At 37.9% G+C, this 22,998-nt stretch overlaps 1 pseudogene; it reads left to right on the top strand.

Annotated features, from left to right (window-relative positions):
- Positions 1–227: 227 nt before the first annotated feature.
- LOC117403151 (usherin-like) overlaps positions 228–22,998 on the top strand; it is a 72,023-nt pseudogene continuing 49,252 nt past the window's right edge.

Genomic DNA, 22,998 nt, shown 5'->3' with positions numbered 1-22,998 from the left:
GGGGAGGGCTTTTATTGCAATGTTTTAACTTTCCGACTGTTTTTCGTGTTCCGAGCAAAAATCTAAAATGGCCAAGAAGGATGAGAACAGTGGCAAAACCCTAATTCCGACACTATGAGGGATGCTATGCAAATGAAGTGGTTACCTAATTAACATACCCCCGTGCAAAAATCAAATGAGTTGATGTGGTTGGATTGAGTATTTTACGTTCCAGTGTGGAATCGCAGATGACGCCGAAGGTATACCCCACTGGTGTATTGTCAAAGGTCCACCACAGTTTGGACCCTACAGAAGACCAAGTGCTATGAAGATATTGAATGGATAAGGCTACAATGTTGTATTTATGTGATGAACTTAAAGAGGATTTAGGTTATGCATTGCCAGTATCAGTCACAGCCTTGTCATTCTTTGCCATCAGTTGTTTATATGATATCCTATTATACACTCATGTTATTCATTTTCAAAAAGTGCAACCATGTTCATTAAACTATAAGTGAATTAATACATTATTGTTAGAACATACATTTACAAAATTACATTAAAATGAGCTCTACGACTTTCTCTTTGTCCTGATGTACTTACTTTATTATTATATTCTATAAAATGTATCTCCTTCTTTCTCCGTATCTCCTGAAACACGCTCCTGTTTTGTTTTGTTTTTCTCTGCCTTTACCTTTCCATTGATTGAAAGCCTGAAATTATGTAAAAACTGTAATTTGCATCATTAACATAGGTTTGTCATGTAAGTACTGAATAATTATTCCTCCACCTTTTATATAAATTGAACCCATTCCACCAGTTTCATTTTATGATGGAAACAACATCATAATGGTCTTGTTAGTAAAGTTTGGTTTGACATCCATTTTGGATGCCGAGAAAAAGGACAACTAAGAGCAGATTCCTTTATTCTAAAAACAGATGAAAATAGAGCTAAGTAGGCCACCATGACCTTTAATAAAAGCACAAAGAGGTTAAGTGACTTGCTCAGGTTCACACACAGTGAGTCAATGGCTGAGCCGTGATTGAACTGGGAGCCTCCTGGTAACAAGCCCCTTTCTTTAGCCACTGGACCACCTCATGTGGGACTTGAACCAACTTCCCTGCAAATCAAAGTCCAATGCTTTACCAACTAAGCCAGCCAGACAGCAATAATAGAGCTATGCTAATGTAATACATATTTTGGTACAAACATGGCTTTTTTTTCTCTTTGGTATGTACCCATGTATGACAGAGATCGAATGATTCTTGGTGTTAGATCTCCCTCCCGACCTGTGAGGGTGCTGTGTAAAGGGAACAGAGTACCCCGGACTAAATGGCATGACAATTTATTCCTTGGGTTAGGTGGAAGTTGGCCATCTAGAAAAGGGGCGGAGCTATAGTACCCAAACTCAATGACCCCGATGGGAAACGGCGTGACATCTGCGGATTGGAGGAGAGGATGCGCTTGTTAGCCTAGGGGTCATGGGGGAGGGTATAAAGGGGTCGTAGTGTAAGTAATCTGTTCCTTTGTAAATGGTTAGATAGACCTAAAAGGAGACCCCTGTGATTCCAGAAACCGTAAGTGTTTTGTTTGCATTTGTCCGTGTTAGTAATTTGTTTGTCTGTTGTTGTAGACTACAACTAACACGCTCCGGAGCTGTAGTGAAAGCCAGCACGAACCCAGAAATCAGCACTTTCACCCTTCGTTCACGGAGGACTGTCTTGCACTACTAGCACTAATTTCACTTACTAAAAACTGTGTTTGTGTTTTGTGTTTAGTGTGGGTGTGTTAAAAGACTGGACTTTTGGTTGCGGGTCAGACCTGGGGATTTAGAAATGACGAGTGATACATGCTGCTGTATCACTCCATTTATTATTTACAGGTGTTCGCCATAAGGCTCTGGACATTGTAATCACCTATAAACACACTTGCACCTGGATATTGTTGCCTGTCTGTTTATTCCGCACTCAACTGTGTTCACTCACCACTCTGTCTCACCATGATAGATTCTTCTTGGCTAGTGTACAATGAATTTCATCTTATTGCTAAAGGGACAGAAAAGGCTTTAAGCAATCAGCTATCTGATGACCAATCACGAAGATAACAAGTGTAAAGGATGAAAAAAAATCTTTCTGTGCTTTGCAAAGGGATGCATTTTTTATTTGTAGTAGCTTCAGTATTTTTTTATAACCTTGCTTGCTTTTACAAAACAACCAAACTATAACACACTATCATTTTATGAGTCAAATGGCAATAATTTCAAACGTTGAATAAATGTATCACATAAAATCAATGAAAAGCTCTACCCCTCGTACTGTATGCTTGTTTTTTCCTATTTGGTCAAAGAACCTCGCCAGGGTTACTTCCAGCACATCTCAGATAATAAAGGTTTGCTTGGTATGGGCTTTACTTATAGTAGTTGTGCGATGTTTACATCACAAATGGGATTTTCAGTGATGGAGTCTCATACGGCTCATCGATGGTTGAAAAAAAAAAAAAAAAAAAAAAAAAAAAACCCACATCTATCAGTTCATTAATAGGACCGTTTTTTTATTAGGACCGGCAAAATTTAAATATACACTCTTATTCCGTGCCTTTCCTTTGGTTCCTTTAAATAATAATAATAATAAAAAAAACCTTCCCGCCCACTACGCAGCACCTACGTTTTCAGAGTAAGCGGGGAAAAAAACGTAGAGAAGAGACTAGAGGTAGGCTGCATTTCAGGATCAGATTTTACTAGTTAAGTTGTCGATTTAATTTAATTTTAAATAATGCCGTAAGTTTTTTACAAAATAACAAGACGGAAAGGTAAAAATAATAATAAAATGCGCTGTTTGTGGAGTTAATGAGCTTCTGTGGCAATACCAACAACCTGCGGGATCATTTCAGCACCAGACAAAATACGACAGCGGGAACAAAAGTTAAAAACAAAAACAAAAGGAAGCCACACCTTCAGTGACAGCTTATTTTGGAAAGAGAGTTGATCCAGAAAGCATCAGAGCAAAAGAAATGACAGGCCTGATAGTGAATGTTGACACACAAGATATCAGACCTGTAGTATAGTTGAGGGAGCGCGTTTAAAAATCTGATTGCGAATCTTGCTCCGGGCTAGGAAATGCCCTGTCAAAAGACAGTCTCCAAATTCATTACTCTGGATCACGAACGTGCAAAGGGAAAGCTTTGACAGGATTTAAGCCAGGAGTGTAATTCAATGACCATCACTACCGATGGATTGGCAAGCATGGCACAAGAAGCGTTTTTAACAGTCACCTGAAATTACATTAAGCAAAACTGGGAACTCGAGTCAAAAGTATTAGCGACACAAAAATTACACAAGAGTTTGAAGTGGCTACAAAATGAATAGCTTGTGTTCATGACAACGCGGCCAACGTGTGCAGAGCAATGTCTTTGCTTTCTGCAAGCAAGCATGCTGTGTTACTTTTTGGTAGCGTGGCAAGTGTGAGTTGTGCAGGGCACAATATAAATCTCTGCATTCAGAAAAGCTTGGAGGATGTACGACAAGTCCATAGTCTAGTGGAAGCAGCAAGGAGACTGGTTGCACATTTTAAAAAGGGCGGTATGGCAACAAGCGCTTTAAATAGGAAACAAATAGAAATGCTGAACACAGAAAAAGCACCACTCAAGTTAATACAGGACGTACAAACAAAGTGGAACACGGTTTACTATATGTTTGAATGCCTTGAATTAAAATGGCCAGTTATTGCTGTTGTGTCAAACCCAGATTTGACCAAAAAGTCTGACGCAGCTACTTTAGATCTCACGACTGAGCAGAGGAAGCTAATGTAATGGCTGAGATAATACCTCTACTACAGCAATTCGAACTGGCTACAGTACTTTTGAGTGCAGAGAAAAACATTACGGCTATTGTACCCACTTGCAACAGGGATAAAACACAGACTGAAGTTCCTGATGAAGGGGTTGGGTTGCCAACTGGCCCCATAATTCCGGGACTCACCTCTAAACCACAAATTAATCTATTTTAAATCAACAAGTAAAGTGAGTGTGAATTGCGTGTGCGGCTTCAATAAATATGTTTAATTGTAGTGGCGATTCTATCACTGGAGAGCATCATGTATTAAAATCGTATTGCTTGAAATTTTGTATGGTAAACAATAGCTATCAAAATAGTGCAGCAGAGAATTTTGCACTCACAGGCACTCTTTCTCGTTTATTAATATTTCTTCCTGCTTCACACAGTCCCACGTCTGATTGATGGAAACTATCCTCACAGGAGATAATCCCCGCCCGCCGACAGGTGTGTATTTTTAGTAACTAGTTAGCAAAACAATTACATTCACACTTTATATGTTCAATAAAATCAATTAATTTGCGGTTAGAGAGGTGAGTTGAAAAGCCGAATATGTTTTAGTCTCCCGGAATTAGGGGGACATTTGGCAACCCTATGAAGGGGAGACACTTCTTCAGATTCAACTGATTTGCTTAGTGCAGTTACACAGAGGTTGAGAGATAAGCTAGTGCGTAATTTGTATCAGCGACTTTGTTTACATCAGCTGAATGACCCAAGTAATGAGGTTATGTCACTGCTTTTTGTGTCATTTTTTGACCCCACGATTTCGCTATCCTGGATTTCCTATTCGAACAGGCCAAAGCCCGCGTGTCTGAAGCACTGTCTTCCAAACTAGTGAGGCTGGTGAAGGGCAACCTCAAAAATGATGGAAATCGTGCCTGTACAAGTGAGTGCAGCACAGAGGACTTACCTGTTAAAAAGAAAACGAAGACCGAACAAGCAGTGGAATTGCTACTTCGTGGTCGGCAACAAACACACACTACTTCCATGGAAACCTTAATCCAAAAATAGATGACGATTTATGTTTCTGAAACTCATTAAACATCAGCGAAGTCCCCCTGATGTGGTGGAAAAATAACAAGACTCGCGTTCCCAACCTAGCAGCCTTGGCAAAGAGCATGTTAAGTATCCCTGCAACATCAGTCCCGAGCGAGCGAGTGTTCAGCAAAGCAGGGATGCTTGTGAACAAACTCCATTCTTTTTTGGAACTGGAGAATAAAAACAGAAAATAAGCTCTGGAGAGAGCGCAGACTTTGTTACGTAGGACTTGAAAATATTTTTGTGTATTTTTTTTTTTTTTCTCTAATCCGGTTGCTGGTAAGACATCTTCAGGTAAGACAGTAATATTTTTAACGTTTTATTAACTTTGTGGGGAACCTCGCCGACAGCGTGACTAGACATAAATAATTAGAAATGTGTTGTTTTAAGTTCAACTGGAGAAACGTTTACATTTCGTTATTAGATTTGATGAAAATATATGTACTTATTATTTACACATTTCTTTTGCGTTATGAAAAACGATTAATCGATGCATCGGGTCTTTATAAAAACGATGCATCGATAGTAAGAAAACTATTGTCCCAGCCCTAATCTGTAGTACCCTAATACAGAAACTGTCCAATGCTGGATACAAGCGAGAGTTATTTAAAGTCTTTATTAAAATAATAATAATAATAATAATAATCGCATTTAGAGCGTGAAGATATTAATTTCAAGTTCGTGAACACTGTTCGCCGTTTGCCATTATTCCAGATCTAATTGATTTCCGCAAGGGAGTTATAGAGGATAAAGAGGAGCTCAGTAAACTTCACATGTCAAGGAAGTGTGGAACGTACATACGGGTTGGCAAAGGCTTAAAACAGAATTATGTAACACTTTAAAGAAGAGTTATTTTTTGTTTACTATTAAGGAAGCAACCAACTTTTCCATGAACAAGACCATACATATTCAAGTTTGTCAAAACTTTAGCATGGAGGAGCAATGAATAAAAAATGAAATGAAGTAATGTCGCATTGGATTTAACTGTCCAGTTACACAAAACTAGTGGCCTCTAATGGAAAACTTGGTGTAGCAGCTTAAAAAGTGAGTACTGTAGCAATCCGTGTACTGTAATGCCTGCTGTGTATTTGTGTTTACGTGCTGTGTGTCTGTAGTAATGGCTTTCTGCATAAGGTATTAATCATGGAACAGATTTATTTATTTTATATGTTTTTCATTGTTTAGATTGTGTTTCAATGTGTTTTAATAATTCAGTTGCTTTAATATGCTTTTACATGAAGTTTCTATACAGTATTGTGCAAGTTTCGAGTTCTCTCGTTTCCCATCTGCAAAACCAGCTACGTGCAGTTTTGCATAGGCTATTCTGACTGTCACAGATGGGTGTCTGAGCTAAACGCCAAAAGGTAGGAGATGGGGGGGGACGGTAACTGACAAACAAGATGGACGCGTCCTGCTATGTACAACGTGGCATGTAACGCGTCATGGACAGAGCACAACCCCTCCTCCCCCCTTTCCCCCACAGAGGGAGTGTGCAATGATGGAGTGGAAACTCCTATCATTAAACAGAAGTAAGACAAATGGGAGGGGAATCACCAGTTGCTTACGAAGCTGCTTATCAAATCTTGTAACGTTTGTTAGTCTTTCCATTCCTTTTGAACTGACTCAGACTGAACAGATTCAATTATTTGAGCCTGTCTGCATACAACATGCCTTTTAATCCCTAATTCTGGTCGCTCTTCTTTGCACTCTTTCTAGAGTAGCTATATCCTGGAGCCCGCAGTGCTTTTAACGTATTTGCACTTGCCCTGGCAAAATGTTTGACATAATCAAGCATTCATTTGCATAAATAAGTCAGTCACTTTATATTAACGATATTTTGTATTGTTATTAAAAAAATACCGGTATATCCTGGAGCTGCAACACAGCATTGCAGCAATGTATTCAGTACTGAGTGGGCTCCACAAATGGTGCCTGTAATTGACTACCGAACTGCATCACAAGATTAACTGTCCTATCCTTCCTTTATATAGTCCTCGGTTTTGAGTCTATTGCTCTGTCATTATAGCAGCTAGACTGAATGGGGTGGTATCGTTGGAAAGCTTAGAAGCTCAGCCACCACCCCCATGTTCATTTCATTCAATGGTGCATTGTTTTTTTTGTTTTTTTTAGCCATCTATGATTACAGTATATAAAGCAGAACCAAACATGATTTTTCTCTACCACATATAATATGCCTGATCCTGTTGCAACTTACATAATATGAAAGGAACTTTTGTGGCCTTTCATTTGATAAGTTACATGCATGCAGCACAAACTATGCAGTAGTTAAACATACATAAATGAAAACAGTGACAGGTGGAAATAGGGCTGAGTGTAAAGAGTTAAAAAAAAAAAGAAGAAATGGAGCGCTGGTTAAAGAAAAGCACCTTTTTCTTCTGCTGGATGCAAAAACTTCACGTCAGGCAATGGCAAAAGCAATGGAGTGTGCTCTGTCTCACAGTGATGAACAGCTGTAAGTCTCCTGAAAGCAGCTTATTTTAAAGCAACACCAGTGTGAATGATGGTGAAGTAAAATATATATCGTTTTTAATATGCAAAAGTGCCATTTTTTTTTTTTTTTTGCCATTTCCCCAAAAATTTGGAATCCCCGTATTGGCTACAGCATAGGGGGGAAATCCCCCCAGCACACAAAAATGAAATTCAAGCCCTATATATGCTGCCAAAAAAATGCATTAAAGTAGGAGTTTCAACGTGAAAGAATAATTATAAAAATATTCAAAAAGTAATTAAAAATAAAAAGCCAAAAAGGCTTGATTGCATAAGTCTTCACACCCTTTGTCATAGCAAACCCAAATTAGCTCAGGTACAACAAACTGCCTTAACAAGGCACATAATAAGTTAAATAGAGCCCACCTGTGTCCAACCACAGTAGTTCAACTGATTCGAATACTCCTGGATGAAGAATCAAGCTGTTTCTGTTGTATGAAGTGAATTTGAAGCAAATGGCAAAACATGCCGAACAAGGAGCTGCCAAAAGAACTCCGGGAAAAAGTTACTGAAAGGTACAGATTGGGGGAAGGCTATAAGAAACTTTCAATGTCTTTGAATATCCCTTGGGGCACTGTCAGGTCCATCATTGTAAAGTGGAAACAGTTTGGAACCACCAAGACACTGCCTCGATCTGGCCGTCCCTCCAAAGTCAGTAGCCGTGGCTTAAGGAAACTGCTGAGGGAGGTCACTGTGAGGCCTAAGATTGCTTTAAAAAAAACTACAGAGGTCTCTGGCTGAGTGGGGAAAATGTTGACTGTTCAACAATTTCAAGAGAACTCCACAAACATGGCCTATATGGGAGGGTGGCAAGAAGGAAGCCACTGCTGAATAAAAAGCCATACTATATGACGCATAGCTTTTGCAAAGAAACACTTAGGGGACACTGCACGCATGTGGGAGAAGGTTTTGTGGTCTGATGAGACCAAAGTGGAACTTTTTGGTCTCAATGATAAGCGATGTGTGGTATAAACCAAACACGGCACATCACCCTGCTAACACCATCCCTACAGTAAAGCATGGTGGTGGCAGCTTTATGTTTTTGGGATGCTTTGCAGCAGCGGGGACAGGGAGGCTTGTGAAGATCGAGGGGGAAAAATGGATGGTGCAAAGTACAAGCAGATCCTGGAGGAAAACCTGTTCCAGTCTGCCAGAGACCTGGGACTGGGGAGAAGATTCTCCTTTCAGCAGGACAATGATCCTAAGCACAAAGCAAAAGCAACAATGGAGTGGCTCAGCAAGAAGAAAGTGAATGTCCTTGAGTGGCCTAGTCAAAGCCCAGACCTGAATCCTATAGAAAATCTGTGGCAAGACTTGAAGACTGCAGTCCACAGACGATCCCCAGCCAACTTGAAAGAGCTTGAGCTATTCTGCCAAGAAGAATGGGCAAGAACTGCATCTTCCCGCTGTGCTATGTTGGTAGACCCTTATCCAGCTGTTGCTGCAAAAGGGGCTTGCACCAAGTATTGACTCGAGTGGTGTGAAGACTTGTGCAATCAAGACTTTTTGTTTTTTTATTTAATTACTTTTTGAATTTCTATAATTGTTCTTTCACATTGAAAGTGTAGATGATGTTGTGTAGATCAGTGAAACAAACTCCTACTTTAATGCAGTTTAAATTGTGAAAAATGTTCAAGGGTGTGAAGACTTTTTCAAGGCACTATATATATATATATATATATATATATATATATATATATATATATATATATTTATGTGTGTGTGTTTAAAAAACACATTTTATATAGCAAATCATTTACTGTATTCAAATTCAAAGTAGAGCAAGTGTACAGAGTTGAGGGAGAATTATATTAAAAAGCAGAGAAGGAATCCATCTCCTTACTTGGGTAGATAGTTTTTCCTAGTGTCCTTTGTATTTGTAATGTAGAAATGCCAACTACTAAAATGTAATCATAGCAGTTTAAATAGTAGAAATAAGGGTACTTGGGCTACTCAGAACAAGAAAACACTTTGGATTCTGGAAGCCAACTGTCCCAAGACCAAATATATATTTTTTTACTTTTTCACATTTGTCATAATTCCAATGTTTTACAGAATAGTGAAATTGAAACTACAAGGGTTGGAAATGTTTTCATATAGGCATCATATACTAGTAATAATATTAAAGTTCATTGGAGCATTTAAATTGAAAAGATAGGAGGGTAGTAATACTTATGGGCACTGTATTATACTTTTCAAACAGACTCCACCCCTAAACTATCTGTTGCTAATTACTATGAATAATACAATACCTTATTCTGATTTGCTTTTAAGGACTGTTATTGAAAAAAATGTCAGCAGGCAGGTGATCTTTCAAGCTCCACTATAACTCAGTGAGTGGCCTGCAACCTCCTTTGAAAGTAAAGACACTGGGAAGGATTCCTTCTTATCAATGGACTCATTTGGCATTGCAGGTACATATCCTTGTTAAATATTTTTTGTGTGTTTGTAGCTTAATACAGTGCAATACAGTTTACATGCCTTTTTAACAACAAAACCGACCTAAACTGTCATGCCAAACTGATAGCCTTCGCAACAAGACAATGTCTAGCTCCTGCAATATGTAGAACATACTTCTGTGTAACTGGGCTTTCAAATGACTGATTGGTTTATTATGCTATCCCTATGGTATCCCTAACATGTTGGCTTCTTATGCAAATGATATTCCTGACATGTAAAACATGTCTAAAAGCTGCATATACCTGTTTCAAATTATTTTTACCTTTGGTGGGCTTGAATGAGTTCTAAAAGCAGGTGCTGGTTTGGCAAGTTCTTCCACATACATGTCTGAGGCCCATTAGTGATGTTTCACAAACAGTCCCAATGTGATTACTCATTACAACATTCTGTAGAGAAGACTTTAATAGAATTGGAGGTGGAAATCGCTGAGGAATGGCCCCATGTCATAGAGGAGTAGTTACTTCGTAGACGTGTCATGTCCAATCAGTGCCACCTTGGCAGCCAATCTTGCCCTACACCCTACTGACAATGATTCACTTTTTTTTTTTGGCCCAACCACTTTCAAATGTATTCAATATTCAAATGTGAAATTCATAATGTGGTTAAAACATTACTGGAAATCTGGGCTGTGTACATTATACTAGGATGAGGCGTTTTTAAATGGTTCATTTTGATGTTTTGTCAAATACTATAGGTATCGTAGACCTGTGAATAGTTGGAAAGACCGCCTACTAGTGTGGAGTAGTGGTTAGGGCTCTGGACTCTTGACCGGAGGGTCGTGGGTTCAATCCCAGGTAGGGGACAATGCTGCTGTACCCTTGAGCAAGGTACTTTACCTAGATTGCTCCAGTTAAAAAAAAAAAAAACAACTGTATAAATGGGTAATTGTATGTAAAAATAATGTGATATCTTGTAACAATTGTAAGTCTCCCTGGATAAGGGTGTCTGCTAAGAAATATTATTATTATTATTATTATTATTATTATTATCAACATAAGGAATAGTACTGTATTTTGTAGACGTCACAGCTTTGTATCAATGCCCTCAGTAAGTATTGATTTTACTCCTGTAACTAAAACCCACCACATGTTTACATTGAAATGATATCCCATCATGTTAAATCTAGGTAAGATCCATACATTTAATGCAATGAGAATTAGGAGGTAGATAGGGAAGCATCTACTTCTCAGGCATTAAGGTCTTCGTAGGAAGGTGAACTGTTGTGCAATATGGGTTGTGGCTCTCATTTCTGCATCATTTCCACTGCCTATGTTTTCTCATTACTAAATCAGGATGCATATAGCAAAGTCCCTGAACAATTTTATTGTTCAATAGGGTAGTATTGTACTCGACATGTTATAATAGGGTCTCTTCAGGTGAATCCATTTTCAAAACCCTTTGGGTAACTATTACAATTTAACTATATTTTGAATACAGATCTCCTCATCATGGGCATCCTGAAGCATAAATTGACATTTTCTCTTCTACTTTCATCAGTAAGTAACTGTCTCTGCAATTGATACCTTGATACCCTGGTTCCCAGCCCTCAGCTGCAACTAAGTTCTCATTATTTCTCTAAAGTATTCTGTCTGTATGTCACACTTACATTTCTAAATTTAGAAAATGACTTATTCAGTTGTGTTGTTTTCAACATTATTTATCAATGGTTACTGATACTGCTAGTATCAGAATCTATGGTATGTGGAGGCGCACTTTCTGTCCTCTGTCTCTCTGGAAAAGCTTTGTAGACACTCCTTATTCAGGTATTTCAAGAGCAGACACAATTTATTAAATACCTGTATGATGTAAAGTAAGACTACTGATATGTCAATATTTTGAGTAATATTAATTTCCAAAACTTGCTATGTTGTAATTTAACGGTATACATTTAAGAAAGCAACAAAGTAGTGGGATGTCTGGTATGTAGTCACACAATGTGATCACAGCTTAGTGTCCCAATAACATTAATCTTTGCAAAAGCATAAATACTATTAAAAAAAAAAAAAAAAAAAAAGAGAAAACCTCTTCTCCATAACCATATGAATTAAAGAATTGAAAGCATGGCATAGAACCTTTTGAAACTGTGTTGATCTGCCAGGATAAATACTGTGCATTGTCATTACAATAATAACTATGAAAAGAAAGACAAAGCTGGGTTTTATATAATAAGGTTTTACAGTCGTGCTAAGACCTCCATAGCTGTAGCAAATTAAAATGGTTAGATACAAGTATGTTTGTAATATGCTGTTGGTAATTGTCCCTCACAGCATATGTATTATCCCCAAGATCAAGAGTACTATAGAAGTGGAGACACAGTTACATTTTAGTGTCTGTATTTTCACATTCCTCTATCTTCTCCCATTATATCAGAGTAAAATTGACAAGTTTTGGCAGATACCAGCCCATAAAAAAGAGCTGTGGAAGGAAAGTTCAAAATGTAAATGCAGAGAGGTAACCATGATTGAATCACCCTCGAGGGACAGAGACACTCTTAGAGTGCCTATTGAAATCAGCATTATCATATCAATACATGTCAAATATGAGTCATTTGCTAGTCGAGGCAGAATGTCTTTATAAATGTTTAAAATCTTACAGTTCTTTCAAGTAAAGGTTGAAATACTTTTGATTTAACATGACTTCCTCACATTAAAAACTTTTAAGATTATCAGGAGGGAAGCTTGTCCATTTCGTTTTATAACACAGAGACTGGTTTTATCTACACATCTGCATCAGACTTTAAAATAAGGACAGCATTATTTGCCTCTGTTACCATACTGGTACTATATGATAATTGAACAGTAGGTGTTCAGTTAGTATGAAGTAATATACTTTGGAAAAAGGAAAGTCGTTGTGAATGCACATTCATAAATGTGTTCTTCCTTACTTACGTGGAACTGTAATTCTTACTGTAATTGTAAGCTTCAGAAGAGGCAAAAAATCCTATAGTTTTTTTTTTTCAACTGCCAGCCAAAACTGGAAATCTCTTTGATGCAGTATTGTGTATTGCAGTAATGCAACCAGTCAGTGATGGGTTTGAATGGCTAGAAAGTACAAACAAATCAACCTTCATTATACAGTACATAGAGCATACATGGAGAATATACAAATACAATAGGTAAAATTTATATTGTAGTGTACGGTGGAAAATGAAGCAAGGAGACACACACAATTTGCAGGTACTTGAATGATTATTCCTGGCCCCTGTTAGCCTGGGTCACATCAGAAACAACAGACAGTCTTGCACTCTCACAGTAGCACAAGCTTGTCGCTCTTTAGCGCAGCCCATTTATTTCCTAGAGCATTCCTCTTTTGAGCCAATCTTCTCAAGAAAACCTCTTAGTTTTTCATCTTTTAGCCATCTATGTAATGTAGATTCTGCAACATTTATATCTTTTGAAACTGTTGCTTGAGTTTCATCTTTTCTTACTCTGTCTGCTGCATTGAGTTTCATTTTAACAGACAAAGATTTTCGTTTTTTGCTGTCTGCCATGCTTCGTACTGTATCTGGAATATTCACACAAAGTTTGCGAGTCAAATTGCGTTATGGGGGAAATGGGAACCAAGACCTTGCGTGTTATAACCGATTCTGCCCTAGAGGTTGTGTTATAATGGGATAACACTGTACATTATATATATATATATATATATATATATATATATATATATATGTATATATGTATATGTCAGCGCAGTATATTATGTCTGCGTGGTAGTTAAGGTTTGAAGGAAGGTTATGTTTAAAGTCGATTTTACAACCAGCTCAAAAGGGGTAAATCCCCATCGATATACATGAAGATTGGTGTGTGTCTTGTCGGATTGACAGGCTCAACAAACCCTGTGAATGGGGTATCATTTGGTGAAATACTTTTTGAGATACAGCGTGGCGACTAAAAACAGCTGTTTTTAAAAAAAAAAAAAAAAAAAAAAAAAAAAAGAAAAATTGACGCTTTTGTATACACCTGTATCTCAAAAAGTACTGCTAATTAAGGAACCACACTTGGCATACACATAGTCCCAGGAGTGTAGATGTGCAACGGGGTATTTATATTTTCGGGGGGATCCTGGTTTTACCAAAATTGAACCAAAAAAGATAACGGTCTGATGTCACTTCTGTCTGACGTCGGTGCTTGGTAGCGTTGCTTTCGACCGTTCCATTTCACTGAAAAAGGAGACATTTGAATAGCCTATAGTTCAGCACACACGGGTCAGATCTGTGTTTGTCTGGATAAAACTGGTAATCCAGTGATTGGTGTTTGTGACTTCATTACTGGGGAAACTAATAATAATGTGTTCATTTAGGAAATACGTTCCCCCCCCCCACACACAGCATCACCGGTCAGAGAAATGAACAAGTGAAACAGAGAATGCAGTGGCACTTTACAGTATTACCCTGTTAGCTGGGTTGTATTGTTGCTCACCAGCGAAAAAAAATAAAACTCATAACTATAAAGGGGAAAACCAAGAGGTGCCGTGGCTCAGCCCTGGAGAGCCTTGGCACAAATTAAGCACCATTTATAATAAACTGTAAGCCTCGGATAAAGGCGTCTACCAAATGGATCAAAAATAATACAGTGTAATTGTTGTGACACCTCCTATTTTGAATTCCAGTTGCTTTTGTTTATTGAAGATCGTTTTTACTGGGTTTGTGATTATTTGTTTCTATCAAAGTTGTAATTTGATTTGTTAAACTAATGATCTGACTGACAGCTTTACATGGCCCGGCTTAAACAAAACTCTTGTTCGTCGAGGAACACATTGATTCACATAAAATAAATACTGCCTGCTGGATACAAAAAAAGAAAGAAGCCTGTCAATACTTGTAAATGCAATACTGTAAATGGTTATGATCTTGTATACCACAGATTCTAAAAAAAAAAAAAAATGAGAAGATAATGTTTTGCCAAATAGAATAAAATACAAATGCATACTATTATTTGTATGCGTGTTATATATTCCATATTTAAGCACATGCATTAAACACTTTCTGCTATTTGTTTACTGTATATTGCTGCCAAAGGAAGTTTGAGATTTTTTAAATTAACAGTGCGCGCTGGTCCACAAAGCGAAGTAATTTACTGACAGGTGGGTAAAAGCTATTAATCATTTGTGTTGATTTAAGAAACCCCTGAAATAAACTTTCGGGCAATTCAATTTAGAAATGCATGTAACCTGTTATTGGTATTATTTCATTTTTAATAAATACTCTTAGTATATCACAGATTATTATTATATACATTTTCAGATATCCAAATCATTATACAGAATTATATTTATTACATTTCAGAAACCTTTTTATCCTTTGGTGGTTGATCCAAATATCTCCTATCTAATTCAGGTAAGAACTGATAAGCCTTGAAAGATGCACCTGACAGATAGAGGAGAGAAGAAGCGACGGCAAATCCAATATGACATCAAGACCTTAAATTGCACACAACACATCCATCTGCCTAAAAAACCTGCAGGATTCTTACATGATCTTTCCAGAGAGAGTGGACAGAGCCACACAACATGAAGAATAACTGCTCCCCGGCAGTACTGTTCAAATAATGTCACAGGTACAGCCCTTGCTTTCCCCACTTTTCCAGCCTCAGATAGCCATTGCTGTCCCTACCTGTCCAACCTCAAGGCTGCAATATCTGCAGCCTCTCTGCCAGCCGTTGCTGTCCCAACCTCCGTTCCTTGCCACATCTGCAGCCTCAGGTACAGCAGTTACTGTCCACACCTCTCCAGCCTCTGGTACAGCCACTGCTGTTGCCACATCTGCAGCCTCAGGTACAGCTGTTACTGTCCCCACCTCTCCAGCCTCCAAGACAGCCGTTGCTGTCCCCAGCTCTCCAGCCTCAGGTACAGAGCCGTTGCTTTCCCCACCTCTCCAGCCTCAGGTACAGTCCTTGCTATCCCCACCTCCAGCCTCAGGTACAGTCCTTGCTGTCCCCACCTCTCCAGCCACCAGGGCAGCCATTGCTGGGGACTCCAGGAACAGTCTTTGCTTTTCCTCCTCCTCTAGCCTCAGGGGCAGGGATTAACAACATTTGATTTTGCCTCAATAAACCTGGCGTTTAAAAAAAAAAAAAAAAAATCTTTACATACTTGTTGTTGGTTGTTTGATTTTCCAAGATGCCTTCTGCAAAACTATGGAAATTCAATGGCAACAACTTAGTTAAAGTAGCGTTAAGGTTTGTTTGCAAATGTTCAAAAGGTTAGGAAATTGCAAGTTAAGGAGCCACGCAACCTTAACTCTGCACCCTTATATGTATGTTTTCTGTCACACTTGACATCCCATATGACATAATCAATGACATTGGCAATGATATCACTAAGCACATGACAAATTCTCCCCGAAGACTGGCCATACGGAAGTGTAACAGGGCGAGCAGCCCTGTACAGTATTTGTTTGTTTTATTTTAGAACGGGGTCCCCTCCGCCCGTGTTATTTTGTGTTTGTTTGTTTGTGTGTATTTATTGTGTTTTAGGACGGCGAAGCGCCGTCCGTTTTCATGTACTGTTTTGAGACCGGCGAAAAAGCCGGTCTTTTGTATTGTGTAGTCGGTGGGGATCGGGTTAAAACCCCTTCCCTAAATACCCTCGTGGGAATGTGGCTGGAGCCTTAAGGTAATCATTGTATCAACTTAGGTAATTAAGGTTCCAGCCACAGACTATAAGACGCTGTCCAGGTTCATTAGGAAGAGAGTGTTAGAGGAGAGACGTAAGTCTGACTAAAAATAGAAGGAACGATTGCTACTTACTGTGAACCCTGAAGGTACTCGTATCTGTGATTTTGTGTCTATTTGTTTGGCCAACGTGCCCTTTTGTTTGTAGAAGTGTTTTTGTTCAAGCCTTTTATTTATTTTTGTTGTTTAATAATAACGGTAGCCGCCGTATTCCTTTTGAAAACTGCAGTGCCTGTGTGTTTTTAGTTCCTGCACTCTGGCCTGCCGTCACCACTCGTCATTCCTGTCACAGGAAGTCATTTTTGATTTGAGAGAAATTAGAAACATTTGCTCTGGCAATGAGGGCAACAAGGATTTGCCCACAACTATGTCAATGGAGGTGCGCTGTTTCCACAGAAGCACTCTGCTACAGGGTCACGCTGTAACAATCAGCCCTTAGCCTATAGCCAACTATATATGTTCCTAGAAATTAGAACTAGTTACTGTGCCAAATATAAGAATATCTAAAATATTTAAGTACAGAAGGATTGATTGACAGCAAAAAAAACACATAACTTGCACAATTTGCTTAACACTTGCGCAGGAAAGCACGCTCCATTCAGTTCAACAACCACAACAAACAATTCATTCAGAATGAGCAATATTATCTGGACAGCATACATTTAAACGTCATCCTCCACAAATTAATTGACCATACGTTTGCAATGTTCTGTTTGTTTAAAGCAATAGTCCTGTACAACAAAAACAAAAAAATACAAGATGTGGGCTACAAGCTCAGGAGCAAAAAATATGTACATTTAAAAAATAATATCTAAGTTAGCCGTCCAGCAAGGTAAAATTATTAAACTGTGTTTCTCACCCATTTGTGATAAGTGTAGCAATGAGATCTTCTGAGTTTTAGCATCCAAATTAAATCTTCATTCTTCTTGTAGTCCACAAGGGAAAGACAGGCACGGCAATGCAGATACACAGCGGCAGTGCAGTGAATCATAAAAACATGTTCAGTGAAACGGAACAAACTTTCTTTCTTTCACGCGCCAGTACAAACTATTGATAAAGAAAAATAACAAACAACCGGCAGTGCACAGGGCTTCCCTGGGTCCTTTTAACCCTCCTAGGTACAGACGGGGATTGTAGTAACCAGACACCAGCCGGCCATGACTTTTGCAGACATTAAAGGTTTGCTGACAAGGTTTTTTTTTTTTTACTTGTGTGTTAGTCGACCCCCGTTCAACTTCAGGATTGTGTTTTGGGGTTAAATTTCTTGACTTATACTCATGCAAATACGGTAAATCCTTGTTAAACATAAACATAACAATAAATACTTCAGACTTCAAATTTACCATACTAATGTTTCGGGTTCTTAATATGGCCCACAGTTTTTGGTTGGTTTCCAAAATAAGTGGTAAGTCAGTAGGACAGCAATAAAAAGACTGCAGGCTCTGCCAATCTGTTGCCTAAAACTGGAGCTGAGCAGTCAGGAAGGTAGGAGGTATGACTCAGATGTGGCAGGTTTTCGGGGATGTGCATGATGGAGCCAGATCACAGCAGCTCAACTCTTGCAGTAGTGCGTAGCATGCAGGTTTATAACATATGCAACAACTGTGTTAAAACCTAGTAAAATTGAACACAATGAGGGAAGCATGTAATGATAACAAAAGGGAGCCGAGTCAGTAGATTTCCTAATAGAAATGTGTTACAAACCAGGAGAAACATGGGGAGTTGATTCAATGATTAGTGGTGTGAGGCTGCCACAAACTAAAACTCCCATTCCTGAACCTTGTTTTATATTGTGGACTTTATTTTGCCAGCCTGTTGATGATATTCTAAGGTAAGAGCTGTGGCGGATGAGACCACTTGCGGGCACCTTCAGGGGAGTGGAATTGGCTCATTTAAATTGGGGGGGGGGGAAGATGCCTCCTTTTGTTTGTACAAGGCAGGTGTGGTCCGCAACACAGGCCATCAGCTACAGATGGTTTTAGGGAACTGTTTTAATTCTGTATGTATTGTTCCCTCCAATTTTTCAACTTTTTAGTGCACTGTTGTTGCACATATTGTGTGAATAAAATTATTGCATTTTAAACGTGATGTTTGTCCCTTTGTATGTTATGGATCCCATTGGTGTCACTCCCCAGCCAATATTTTAGACAGTACTGAGCCTGTTAAACCTACGGTGGCGTAGCACGACTACAGCGGGAGCTTAATTGGTTTCTGGCATTTATTGCCCCCATTACACTTGCACTGGCAGAAAAGTCCCTCAGAATTTTGCTGGGGTTTTCTGGACTTATTTTCTTAATTTATGTCCACTTTTTCATTAAACCAGTCTTTTAAATACATTAACAGCCCATGTTGTAGTCTTTTTAAGTATTTTTTTCACCTTTTGTTTTCCTCCTATTTCATTTAGCTGTGCCTCATTTAATCTTATGTATCTACTGTTGACCGTTTTCTGTAGCACCTACTTTCTTCTCTTCAGGTGGATTACTGTCTTCACTGGGAAGTGCTGTATCAGTTCTCTGGAGTTTCATCCCACAATAAATTAAATCCTATTTTTGCACCAATGATGAGGTTTTAGCCAATCACAGGCCAGAATTTCCAAGCACTGACTCTTAGAATGTCTTTACTCAGCGGAAAGGTACCCGACAAATCAGTACAAGTTCAAGGGAAATCTAGGTTTTAAGGTGTTTTTTAAAAGAAAACAATGGTAAAAATAGTTTTCTAATAGCGATAGTGCCCTCTCGATGATGGCTTTACCGTGTGATAGTTGACCTTGACTTTCGTTAGCGCCCTCGCCTACAGCTCGGGATACATAACCCCCATCATGGTCGGTCAACTATCACACGGTCATTGACGGGCACTAGCGCTTAAATTAAATTTATAACTCTTGATTACAGTTATTTTTTATATTATGTATAAAAAGTAGTAAAAATTAGTAGCCTGTAAATGCATAAAGTATTATATATCAAGCACATACTGTTCATCAACATTATGTTTTATAGACTTAAGTTGTTCCATTGCTCAATGATAACCGAATTTGAGATTCTGGCAACATGTCACAGGTTACTGTTTGTCAACCCCCACCCACCAATAAAAAAAATGATTAAGGATGAAACCGAGGTGGCAGAAAGGAAAGTACCAGATCTAAATGTCTAGAAGCAAGCATCTGTAAAAAATATAAAGCAAAGAATAGGCGAACGAATAAATAGTAGCTATAGATTTGATTTTAAGAATTCAAAATGAAGAGGATAATTTCTGGTTTAACACTACAGTCTTGCGTGGAGCGAGTCATCCCAGAAAGAATCATGAGCACAGATCAGACAGATCAAACACATTACATTGCAAAGGAAAACTGACATCTGTCAATCCCCCAGGACACAAAGCAGTTGCAGGGAAGTGATGTAGCTGATTTAGTACTCCATGCTACTGTATGTGCAAAAATATGTTAAATGACTAGCAGGAAGCCACACATTAGTGGGTCATTATGTGGGTTATTAATTAATTAGCAATCACATGACTGTCTGGAGCTAAAAAATGATACAGTAAAAGGATAATAGCCCTTTAAAAAATGTGTTTAACAATCATACATAGAAAGAAAAAAACATCATCCTCCTAAACGTTCTCAAAATTTATTGAGAAAGAAACCAATGTTTCGGCTGCAAAGCCTTCATCAGGGTATAAAAAAACACTAATAGAGTATATACCAATGTTACAATACTGTCATGCCCCTTCCCGTATTGCTTTCATTGAATTCACTGTACTGTTATTACAATATGAGAGGCTAATGGAAGACCCCAAAGGAGATTACAGCAGACCTTGCGACATCATTTTCTCAATTTTGAATTGATTTTATCTCTTTTATAGGGCATGAGGACTATGATACATTTTTTGTTTAAGATCAATGCTCTTCCACATGGCTTATCTTATTACAGTAAAGATCATGCAAGTAACAATAATTAAATAAACAGTATAATCTACCAAAAAAAAAAATACTGCTTAGGACATAACATGTAAGGGGGAACCATTTTAGGTTAAAATCTAATATGTTTCTTTCGGTAGAGATTTCTGGCAGTACACTTCAGATTCTCGTTTTAGGATCCTCCATGTTGCCTAACAATTAACACTCAATATCTCAACTTGGAACAGATTTTGTTTGTGCATGACTAATATTTAAAAATAGAGCCATTTTGTGGGATTTAAACTATAGAATTTTAAGTGGCGAAACACTGTACAAAAGTAGTGCATATCCATGCTCTGTGTAACCTTATTACCTATTTGGATAGCTGATTAATGGTGTTAATGACAATTAAATCCATTAGGACTTTTTACGCTCATACATTTTCTTAAAATATTTCAATTAAAGAGCTGCTGAAACTAGCATAGATCTTGCATTTAATGTAGGTTAAAAATAAAAAAAAATCTCATAACTTATAACAGTTTTTAAAATGGCTAAATACAAGGTGTATCCCAGCTTGTTAGCTAAAATCATTTGATTTCATTTCAGTGACATCATAAAAAAAACTGTAGATATGTCACCTGCTTTAACAAAAAAGGTCTGCTTAGAATTATTACCTTTATTAAACCAGTGACACCGAGCTTTACCCATACATTTCCAACTTCCATTCTTCTATAGAGACAATTTTCTTTTCTTAAATAAACTGTCATGCTAGTGTTAATATATTGTTTGCTAGCTCATACTCTTGAGAAATCCTGCTGATATAAAACATGTATATGTTAGCTTGGTAATAGTATCTTTAGTGTGCTTGAGTAGAACAAATGTGTTTCCTTCATGGCTGTGCTAATGTGATAAAAGAAAATTGGCTGTTCATCAGCCCTTTGCTGGATAGAGACAGTAAAGACGGAAGCACATTCTTTGCTGTGCAATAATACTTGAGACAAACTTTCAGGCAGTTATATTTCATATGTCAGCACTGTTCACTAAAAGTGTTGTAAAACATGTGACAATGTAACAAATTAAAAAACTGAAAACATTTTACCTTATTTAAATGATAACAGTCGGCCTTAGGGATACTCAATAAAAGCTATTAAAAATATACAGAGTGCATGTTCATATTGAAAGAAAAAAAGCACATATGTATAAAGACAAGTTGAAAACTTAAACAACATTTGAAACTCAAGAATTAATATTAGTCCATCCACACACATGGTTATTTTGTGTTTTATAATTCACCCCAAATACAAAATTTGTAGGCAAACCTTAATTATTGTCTAGATCTTGAGAAGGGAGTACTTCAAATAATCAGTGCCACATACAATATGCCAGGCACGCAGTTTGATCTACCTTCAGCTGTGTCATCATTGCTACTGGAAAGAACATGAAAGATGTTTGCCAGCAGGTTTGAATGCCAGCCATCCGTGGGTTACAAGGCCAATGTGATTTGGAGGATGACGCATATAAAACAGACGGATCACATTCCCATCTTGCAACTTCACTTATAAATTGCCCTTGTCATTCCTACTGATATGCTACATGTTGATTTGAAATTGCGATTGATGGAATAGTTTTGGAAGTAATATAGTTGATTACCCAGAAGTTTAGTAATCGGATTGTCATAATTAACCTGTATTTTGTAACATGTTCCATGTTATTTGGGATTAGCAGGCTCATAACTGGAAGCATTGTGCTTTTTAAAATGTGCAAAGCTAGGTGATTGCAATGATTTCTTTGAAGATATGTGTCTGTATCAGTTATCCAGAAAATCAGTTAATTTGACTGCTTACACCTTCTCTATGCTAGGGAAACATGTTCAGTCTTTAAGATCTAAGGCCATGTAATAAGTGCTTGTTTGATGTGCTTTTAATGTGTGTTGTTGTAAGGGCCATTGCATATATGATCTTCATAGCCTCTGCATCTGGAGTATATTTAAATCAAAAACTTAATGTGGGAAAAGAGCAATTGGATCATAGCAGCTTAGTACATTTCACAATGCTGGAAGAATTGGCCGTAGTCTAGGTGGAATTCACATACAGTTAAAAAGGGACATTATTCCTAAGTTTAAAGATTTGTTTTCAGAAGTCTTTTTGGTTTTAAAACTTTAGAAAAGTTGTAATTCTACTGTGAGGTATAAGATTGGATATATCATATAATATAAGCAGTATGATGATTGATATCCACAGCACGACTGTTTTATCCACAAGTACTGGCCTATTCATCTTCACAGTGGGGTTTCGAGAATAAAGGGAGTTGATTTTTCAATTCTGAAAACATTTTTACATCTTTTGTTTTTTATACTTTACTCTTGTTACATTGAAATACAGAATTTTATATTTTACTAAACATAATCTAACCCTGGCTATTTCCCTGCATGACTGTGTGGTTGCCATAGAAGTCTGCGTGATATCCATGCTTGTAAATAAGAACATAAGAAAGTTTACAAACGAGAGGAGGCCATTCAGCCCATCTTGCTCGTTTGGTTGTTAGTAGCTTATTGATCCCAGAATCTTATCAAGCAGCTTCTTGAAGGATCCCAGGGTGTCAGCTTCAACAACATTACTGG

Source organism: Acipenser ruthenus, chromosome 5 (assembly GCF_902713425.1).
Source record: "Acipenser ruthenus chromosome 5, fAciRut3.2 maternal haplotype, whole genome shotgun sequence".
Taxonomy (NCBI): Eukaryota; Metazoa; Chordata; class Actinopteri; order Acipenseriformes; family Acipenseridae; genus Acipenser; species Acipenser ruthenus.
This window is presented reverse-complemented; position numbering and strand designations above follow the sequence as displayed.